The following is a 9,826-nucleotide window of genomic DNA, read 5'->3' as shown; positions in this document are numbered from 1 at the left end:
CCCTGGAGGTGAAGGTAAGAGCATGTCCCTGATGCTTGGGGAGCTGGTCCAGGGACAGGGGACTCAGCGGGTGGTCTGTGAGGCAGAGGAAGGCAGCGGGCCTGGGTGGTGGTGGGTGGCAGCAGCGTGCTGTCACTGGGAGAGGCAGCTGTCCCTGCTGGACCTGACCCCAAGTCTCTGTTTCTCTGGCAATTTGCCGAAATTTCAAAGTGAGAACAACAGTTGTGGCTTGGGGGTGGCTGCCCGCTCGTGTCGGGACCCCACCTAGAGCCTGGGACCCAACCTAAGACTGGTGTGTCTGTGGCCTGAGGATGGCACGTCCCAGGGTCACAAGGCCAGCCCACTGGTGCTCATTTGCTCAGAGGGTCTCAGCCCCCAGGGTCTGCCCTTCCCTGGCTCCTTCCAGCCGGGTCCCACTAGGGCTCCAGAGCCCAGGACCCGGCATCCACGGGCCACTCTGGGAAGCGTGGCGGTCCACTAACTCCAACATTCCTCATTTGACAGCAAACATGGCAGGACAGGAGACACATGGAAAAGTGGCTGAAGATGCTGGGAGAATGGCAGAAATATAGGAAGAGCAAGAAGGTAACGTGGGAAGGAAGAGGCCTCCAGAACCACTGTCTGCAGAGTCAGGGGGACGGGCACCCATGGCTGTGGCCTGGCACCATCTGCCTCTCAGACAGCGGGTAGCACCCTCTCCTCACTCAGAGGACAGCAGGCCTGGTCGCCAGCTTTGCTGCCCATTTGTGCAAGCGTCACCTTGCTGGGAGGGAATCTGATGCCAGGGCTGGGGCCACCATAGATCAGGGCTAGGGAAGCCTCCTGGTGAAGGAACAGGTGCAGATCAGCGTTCAGACTCTGAGTGCTCACCCACTCTTTCAGCCCTGGGAGGAGAGGCCCTGTCCCAGCTTCACCTCACCTCTATCGAGGAATCATGGGGCCAAAACCAGAGACTTCCAGAATCCTTGGGCCCTGGTCCTTGCTGGGGTCACCCCTTGGCCTGTGTCACCAGATCAGTTCTCTGCCAGAGTGTTCTCCCGAAGGTTTGGGGCTGGGTGTGGTCAGTCCTGCTAAACATTGAGGAAGCCAAGCCCGAGAACCTGGGAAATAGGAGGTACACTCAGCCAGAGAACGACAAACTGGCCAGGCTCTGTCAGGAGCCCAGGTCTCCAGCTGGAGGGAACATCGAGCACAGCTTATGGGGAGGGCTGGGGTGGTCAGAGGCACATGCTGGGCACAGATGGTGACACAGCACCACAGACGAGCTCAGCTCTGGTGACCCTCCCTGGCTTCAGAAAGAAGCCCAAAAGCAGCTTTCTGCAGAAGGAAACCTTCCTTCTTTCCCTCCTTCCAGAAGTGCTGACTATGGGCTGACTGCCATCTGGGGCAGGGGGCCTTCCATCTGTTCTGAGGCTGCTTCCTCCTCCTGGCCCTGTCCTACAGGTCATGAAGGAAAAGGGCAAGAGGTCCTCTGAACACATCCACCAGATCGACCTGGACGTGAGCTGGGCACTGAGGAATCACAAAATATTTGGGAAATGATATGGCATCAGGTAAGCCTATGGGGGCCACAGGGTCCCAGTGGAGATGAAGTGAACCAGACGGATGGAGACATCTCCGGAGCAAAAACCAGGTTCACCCAGGAGGGATGACAGAGCTGCCAAGGGCTCTCCTGGCCCAGGGAGCAGCCGGCACCATGCACTGAGCACCTCCCAGATTCCAAGCCCTTGGGCAGGCTAAAATATGTGGGGTCAGAACCCAGGAGGATCCTGAGGAGACAGAAGGCAGCAAACAAAATCATGCACAATGGTGAAAAGTGCTCTTCCTGACCCACGGGGAGCCATGGTAGGGATCCATGGTGGGGGGCAGCAGGATGGAGGGCTGCTGAGCCTCCCCTGGCAACACTGACAGTACCAAATGCTGGGGGCAGGGGGATTTGGGGCCCCAGAAACTCTCATCCACAGCTGGTGGAAACGTGACATGACACAGCCACTTTGGAAGCCAGTTGGACAGTCACTCACAAAGCTCAGTGGACTCGAACCACACATCCCCAAAGTGTCACAGACATTGAACCAACTGATTTGAAAACGGACATCCACATTATAGAAAGTAAAAAGTTCCTCTTCAAAGTTTCCCTTCTCGTTAAATAATAGATCGTAAGTGTTGAAATAACAGTTTTCTTTAAAGACTGACTTCCTTCAAGCCTCCTTGCTTTGTGCTAATAACTCTTTGTAAAGCCCTATCCTATGTAGCTGTTAGATATAAAGGAATAAGTACATTATATGTCCTTGTGCTTTAATCAAGATTATCTGTGCTGGACATGCTCACAGGCAGGTCCCGGCTCAAAGCCTATGCCCCTTCCTTATTTGGGAATGTGATTACTTTTCAAAGTCTTTTCATAAGCAACTTCCTCTTTTCCTTTGTTCTCCATTGCTTTTGCCTATTTAGAAACATTTTAAATTATTAGTCAGTCAGCTTTAGCTTAGATTGTGTGGTCCGGCTTCAGCCAATGGAGACAGGACACAGTAGCAGGGACAAGTTGCATAAAGGATAAAAATTGCTTCCCTCCTTTATTCAGGTGCGCTCTTGCCATTGTTCCATCTGTGAGGAGCACCCTTTCTGCAGAAGGTAAAATTGCCTTGCTGAGAAAACTTTTTGTCTAAATCCTGATGTTTCCTTGTGGTACCGAGGAACAAGCATTCTGTTTTTAAATAAACATTTTGCTTATAACATACATGAAACCTGCATGCCACATTCACTGCTTGATTCATCATCACTCACACAGAGACGCCATGGGGACAACCTTCAACACGGGAATGGGGAGAGGATGGGTGGCCCTCCATTCAAAGGGAAAAAGACTCAGTGAGAAAAGTGAACAAGCCAGTGATGCCCACACGAACGTCAGTGGATCTTAGTTGCATTTTGCTAAGGGAAAGAAACCAGACCCAACAAGCTACTGCTGTAGGGTTCCAATTCATAGGCCATTCTGGAAAAGGCCAAATCATAGGGACGGAGAACAGGTTGGGATGGCCAAAGGCTGATGGACTGGGAAGAGGTTGGCGACATAGGGGACACCCTGGAGACTTGGAGGATGAAGGAATTGCTCCAGGAGGGGCTGGAGTGGTGGCCAGGAGACTCTGCACATTGGTTTAGAACCATGGAGGAACTGTACACCCCAAAGACTGAACTGGAGGGTGTGCAAACTGAAAAAATAAAAATCAGAGTGTGATCAGTCAACTCACTGTACAACTGGGATATTTGCATATCACAGATGTGGATTTTACTGAAACATTTCTTAAACAACCAAGGCCCTGAAGAGCTTACGGCTTATCTGGTGAATCATCTGAATCTGAAATTGGATTTGTTGTTAGGGTTTGTAGACAAAGTGAAACTAAAAGTGTCTGCACAAAACAAATGAAACCCCTTTTATCTCTTTCCTAGGCAACAGGAATTATTCTACATCCTCCTGGCATATTTGGCATATAACTCTATGAGTATTCCCAGGCAGTGACGTTTCTGGGCCATATTCCCATATTCGTGGGCATGGGTGTCTGGTAGGGGCATCGTTGCTTCTTTCTAAGTCAGTATTTGTGACCCACCAGGATATAGTAGATAGGACTCCAGCTCACTGCTGGCATAAATCTCCAAGCAAGGGAGGTGGTCTCAAGGGGTCAAACTGAGACAGAGGAGTCAGGGCCCCAAATACTAGTGTCACCTGGGCCTGACCACCACTTCTCGTAACAAGAAATGACACCCTCCTCCTGGGGCTGTCCTGAAGCCCAGGAGCTTGGCAGTGTCACATGCAGGATGGTGCTCTCAGGAAACATTTTGGACAAGTTGCTGAAGTGCCTGATGGACATGGCTTTTGTCAGGAAATAAATTTGCATCTGGAGGAAGCCTCTTCTTCAGAGGAAGCCTCTCCAGTCACCTCTGCCCTCTCCGATGACATGAGTCCTCCCAGGTGACCTCAGCCCTCCAGGAGATGTCCTTCCATGGTGACTCTGGATCTTGCAGGAGGTGGACTACTGCAGGGACCTGAGCCACGCTGCTGCCTTGTTTCTCCTTTATCAGCCTGAGGAGGATGCATTCTGGGCACCGGCCCAGCTGTTGGCTGGTGAGAGGCACTCCCCACAGGGTAGGTGAACAGCTGCCCCCCGAACATGCAGCCAGACCCGGGGACGGCCACCCTAGCCAGATTATCTCGACTTTCAGCATAGGTACCTTCCTTGTGTCGCCAGCTTGTTGGGAGCCTTTAGGATGTCTCTGCTGAGGGTCCCACAGGAGCCCAGGGATGAACGGGGACCCCCAGACCCCGAGTCAGATGCCTTTCATCCCCGTCAGCAGAGGGCATCTCATCTTCACCGTGGCTGATCTCTGTGTCCTGGAGCCACACTCTCCAGCTCTAATTCCATGCAGCTGACTCTCCCCTCCCTGACAGTCCTCCTGTCCTCCAGCTGGCCGGGCTCCAGCTGCCCTTGGTCTCCACGGGTGGGCCGACAAAGCCCAGATGGCAGCATCTCCCCATCCCGTGTCCCCTGGTCTGACCCCACTTCCAGGAGACAACCAGGAAGCCCAGCACCCACCCTGTTCTTTCTTTCTGCTCTCTGTCGTGGCCTCAAAGTCAGGCTTGCCCTCCCGGCATCCTGGCCCAGGAGGCCTCCTGGAGCACCTCCAGCCAGGCTCCAGGGGATGTTCCCACCTCTCCTCCCCAGGGCCAAGGCCACATGGTGGGGTCACCAGATGGGAGGGTGGGAGGCCTTGGGGCTCAGGGGCCTCTGCAGCTGCCCAGTTCTTCCAGCCGACAGCTCCGCATCTTGGGAGCAGGCTCTGATTTCATGATGGGCTGGGGTCTTCTCAAATTCTACAGCCCAAATAGCATGAGGGCCCAGGGGCTCCAGGACCACCAGGACCATGTGGCACCCTAGTCATACCCCAAGACCACGAGGCACCCTGTGAGTTTATGGTCCCCTCGGCTCTTTCCCAGAGGCCCTGCATCCCGTAGGGCTGGCAGAGTGGGGGGCTGGAGACCCCTGTGGGGCTGATGAGAGGCTGAGTCCCAGCCAGGCCCTGACCTGGGATGTGGGGGTTCTCTATGCGTTGGAGTTGGGTTTCCTCCCCTGCCCTGGAGGACACGGAGGCACAGGCACTGGGGCCCAGCTCCTGCAGAGCAAGGCCAAGGGCAGTATGTCCACCAGGGGTGTGGAAAGGGGAAGGTGTTGTGGGGAGCCCTGGACACCATCCTCTGTTCTGCACTTGGGGAAGGGTCTTCAGAGGACCCTGGAAGAGGGAGGTTTGGTTTTTAGGTTAGCCCAGGGGGCCCTGAGCACTTCTGTTCCTCCCATCGCGACAAGGAAGGGCCATGTGCGCAGGGTTCCTCATTAGGCTGGCTTCTCCAGAGCTTCATGGATGGGGTAAGGAGGCCCGGGGAGACCCTGGTTCAGGGAACTTCCTCGCCCTGCAGCGCCCTACTCCCCGAGCCCAGGGGTCTGGCTTACCCCCAGCCCACAGGGGGCACAGACGGGGCCCTGTAGGACACACAAGCAAGGCCCCCTGCCCAAGAGGGGTCATCCCACGGCAGAGGCTGGGGCTCAGGCCCTGCCGCATGGGAAGATTGGAGCAGCACCCAGCCTGGGAGAGCTTGGAAACCTCAAGCCCTGGGGAGGCCCCTCTCTCCAGAAGCCACATCCCACTGAAATGAGTGACCCCCATGAGGAGCTGCAAGACCTTGTCTGACCAAGCCTCCTGGAGGGGTCAGATGACCCTCTTGGGGAGTGTCACTGACTCTGGGGATTGAAGTCCCAGTGGGCCCAGCTCGAGCCACCAGCCCCCAGCCTTGAAGGGCCGGGTCCTCCCGTGCCTGCTGTCCCCATAGATCTCTCTCAGGCTCAACCTGCACCTGTGGGACGTGTATTTGCTAGAAGGGGAACAGGTGTTGACGCCGATGGCATGCACTGCCTTTAAGGTTCAGAGGAGTAAGTCCACGTGTGTCCAGTGGGACCTGGGGAGTGCTGCGGTCAGACTCTGACTGGCCTGAGGGCAGCTTCCTCACACTGTCCCCATGATCCTCTGCTCTGGCCCAGGGGGACGTCTGGCCAGGTGGGCTGGGCAGGGCACAGTGACACCAAGTCCACCTCCTACATGTTCCAGATGAAAGTCGGGAGTGTGGTGAGCACTTCCCTGCCCAGGCCAAATGCCAGCCACAGCCTCCTATGCACATCTGGACCCCTGGGGTGGCCATAAAAGGATCCGGCACTGCCCAGTGGGAGATGGTTGAGGTGGCAATGAGGTATGGGCTCTGATCCCTTCCAGGGAACTGTCCTGGCCTGGTGCCCACCCTGTCCCTAGAGGGCCTCATGAAGACATCCAGGTTTGGCCCATGGGCACATTTTCAGGGCCGGTTCTCCCATACCTAGGCCCTGGGTGAAGATGCAGTTCTCAGGCACCATTAGGCCTCTACGAGGAAACTAACAAGGAAGCATGGGGACCTGCCACCCCCAGGTGGGCTTCCATACCAGGTCCCCTCCTGAGTCACCCTCTGCGGAGTCAATAGTGGGGGAGTGCCCCGGACCCCCAAGCCCACTACCTGGGTCTTCCTCTTGCGCCTTTTCTTCCTCCTCTTCCTCCTGGACTCTAAGGACGTACAATAGGCCCACCGGTCCTCAGGGCAGGAGCTCAGTGCGTGTGCACTGGACATGCTGTGCACACAGGAGGGGATGTGGGCAAGACCTCTCCAACAAGCCCCCTCCCACTTTCCATGGTGTCCCACCCCACCCCCCACGGGGCCCTTAATGGCACTGGAGGAGCCAGACCCATTTGTGGGACCCCCCTGTCCCTCCCTGCAAGCACTGACAGCCTCAGAGAGCAGCATAGGTCCCTTACTCCTGAACACCCCTCCCAGGGTGCCAGGACAACAAGCCTTGAGCCAGGGAGTCAGGGAATCAGTGTCCCTGACCCTCAGAGCATTCAGGGCAAGGGCACAGGTGGGACCCCTGGCCAGAGCCAGAGCCAAGAGTTCAGCCAGGTGTGGGAATGGTCTGTCCTGGCATGGACTGGGCAGCCCAGGAGGGCAGGGGGGGCCCCGGATCTAGGCCCTCTTACCGACTGTGGAGACAGGTCCCCATGTGAGGTGGCAAGGGGGCTGGGTGACAGCCAAGGCCCCTCCCACCTGAGTTCTGACAGGGGATCGGATCCCAGGCCCAACAGCCCTGGGATGAGGGCATCGGGCAGGAAGCCCCCAGCCAGCCTGAAGCCTGGGGGCGGTCCCAGGAGCCACCTGCTGTGTCCCGACAGCTTCCCCACCGCAGGCGACACACACCCCTCCCTCCAGAATCAGCAGCCTGCAGGTGTGTCCTCAGTGTCAGACTCCAGGGGCCGCACAGAGACTCTGCGGACTCCAGAGACCCAGGCAGGTGGGGCCCGGCCCAGAAAGGACTCTTTGGGCCCACAGCAGGTGCTGTCTGACCACATGTTTTTCTTTCAGCCAAACCCAAGCAAGTGTTCTCGGCACCCAGGCCTGTGCTGGTTTCATATGAGAGGAAAGCCCTGTGCAAGGGGGATGGGCAGGCCCCTCCCTGCCCACCAGCCTGGTTCCAGCGGCCCATTTGGTCCACTTTCCTGCCATGGGTTCCTCGTCCTGTCACACCCTGTCCTGGTGGGGCTTCCATGTGGCCCAGGGGCATGAGGGGTCTTCTGGGGAGCCCAGGGCAGCAGGCTACTCTCTGGGGGCACCCAGGATTTATGGTGTGCCCAGCCTGGCCTCGGCTCAGGGAGGACCTCGGGGTTCCTGGCAGAACTCCATGCTCCGACTCCCAGTGGACTTGGATGTGGGGGGCCCTTGGTTCCTTTATAATTTGAAACCGAGCTGCTGGGCTCATGTCCTTTCTGAATGTGTCCTGGACAGCCCCGGGACCATGGGGCAGGCTTAGCCCAGGAAGCTCATGGGGACCCCGATATCAGGCCCTGCCCAGGCCCATCAGGACTAAGAGGGAAGTTGGGAGATGCCCCCACTGCAGCATGGGCACCTGCATCTTGGCCCCCTTGGGGGCGAGTGACTGGCTTGCCTAGAAGGAACCAGGGTGGCACCGCAACAGCTGCCCTGCAGCCCCAGACACCTTGGAAAATGCTGTTCAATGAGGAAGCTGGTCCTGTCAAGGCCATGAGAGAAAAAGGTGAGCATGGCATCCCCGCAGCCCAGCCAGCCAGCACCATGCCCTGGGTCCTCGATCCCAACCTGTGGGACAGTGTCCCCCTCCCAGGGCACAATTCCTAGGCCAAGAGGGGCCTGGTCTAGACCCCAGCCCTGGAAAGAGCGGGGAACCAGGGATGTGGCGGGCTCCCAGCTGCAGTCAGCATGGCCATGCAGGGGACCCTGGCACTGCGGAGCTCTGCACTGTCACAATTCACCTTGCAGAGGCCGGCGAGATCCCGAAGCCTAGCAGCAACTGTGGCAGCCACAGCAGGCGCCACCACCATGTGCCTTCCAGCTGCCAGTGCAGGGTTTCCTGACAGCAGGGTGCCCTGCAGCCCTCTCCTCGGTGGCTCAGACGCTGAAGGTATCCGTGGTTCATGTTTCCAGTGCTCCCACCAAAGAGAATAACTACGCAGGATGCTCTTGTCCTGAGGTGAGCAAAACGGCACGCTGTGTGGATGCAGCTGGCGTCTTTACCGGCCACCATGCTTGCTGGATGGGCCCACGGAGCAAGTGGCCTTGAGACAGGCATGGGAATGGAAGAGGCTCAGCATCCTGCACGTGCCCTTACTGAGGCTCACCAGGCTGACACCATTGCTCGTCTGTGGACGAGACACTTGGTCTCGTGCCAATCCCGGGGTTGGCACCATTTCCCAGGAGGACCAGCTGGCCACCTGCTGGCAGGTTAATCACACTGCGGAGGGGGCTGAGATTGGCTTTCACTGCACCGAGCCACAATGTGGACATGGACTTGCCATGGACACCCCATTCCCAGCTGGGGATGTGCAGCACTGCGTTCCCACCTCGGGGCCTTAACTCTGCCACCTCTACTTGGAATGTTCTCAGTTCCCTTCAGGCTTCTAGAAGCACCTGGGCCAGAGCTCATGGCTGGATAAGCACCCGAGGCCCCATAACCCAAACAAGCTTCCCATCCTCATTTTACTTTTTGTCAAACTTAAGAAAATTTATTAAGATATGACTTACATCCCTGGTAAGTGCACTGCTCAAAAGATATTCACAGATGGAACACACCAGCCCCTAGATCACAAAGCCAACCATGCCCAGCCCCTCCCAGCACCCCCAGCCCTGAAACCAGTGTTATGACTTCTGACCGCACCATGAGCCTTCCTTTTGTACTTTACACTCATGGAAGCATAACCACCTTCATGTTTTAAGATAAATGTTTACTTTTGAAATAATTTTAGATATACAGAAAAATTGAAAGGCACTATAGTTACTCCTACACTTTCCATCCAGCTGCCGTTAATAATGACATTTTGCATTACCATGGCACATTTGTCCAAACTAAGAAATTTAGGTTGGGTGGGCCAGGTGCGGTGGCTCACGCCTGTAATCCCAGCACTTTGGGGGGCCGAGGCGGGTGGATCACGAGGGTAGATCGAGACCATCCTGGTTAACATGGTGAAACCTCGTCTCTACTAAAAATACAAAAATTAGCCGCTGTGGTGGCGGCGCCTGTAGTCCCAGCTACTTGGGAGGCTGAGGCAGGAGAATCACTTGAACTCAGGAGGCAGAGGTTGCAGTGAGCCAAGATTGTGCCACTGCACTCCAGCCTGGGTGACAGAGACTCCGTCTCAAAAAACAAAACAAAACAAAACACAACCCAAAAAACAAAAA

General features: G+C 56.5%; 1 pseudogene; it reads left to right on the top strand.

Annotated features, from left to right (window-relative positions):
* Positions 1 to 528: 528 nt before the first annotated feature.
* On the top strand, positions 529 to 8,866 carry LOC112635350 (annotated as a pseudogene).
* The last annotated feature ends 960 nt before the right edge of the window (positions 8,867 to 9,826 follow it).

The sequence above is a fragment of the Theropithecus gelada genome, chromosome 1 (genome assembly GCF_003255815.1).
Source record: "Theropithecus gelada isolate Dixy chromosome 1, Tgel_1.0, whole genome shotgun sequence".
Taxonomy (NCBI): Eukaryota; Metazoa; Chordata; class Mammalia; order Primates; family Cercopithecidae; genus Theropithecus; species Theropithecus gelada.
Note: the sequence above shows the minus strand (reverse complement) of the source record. Positions and strands in the feature narration are given on the sequence as shown.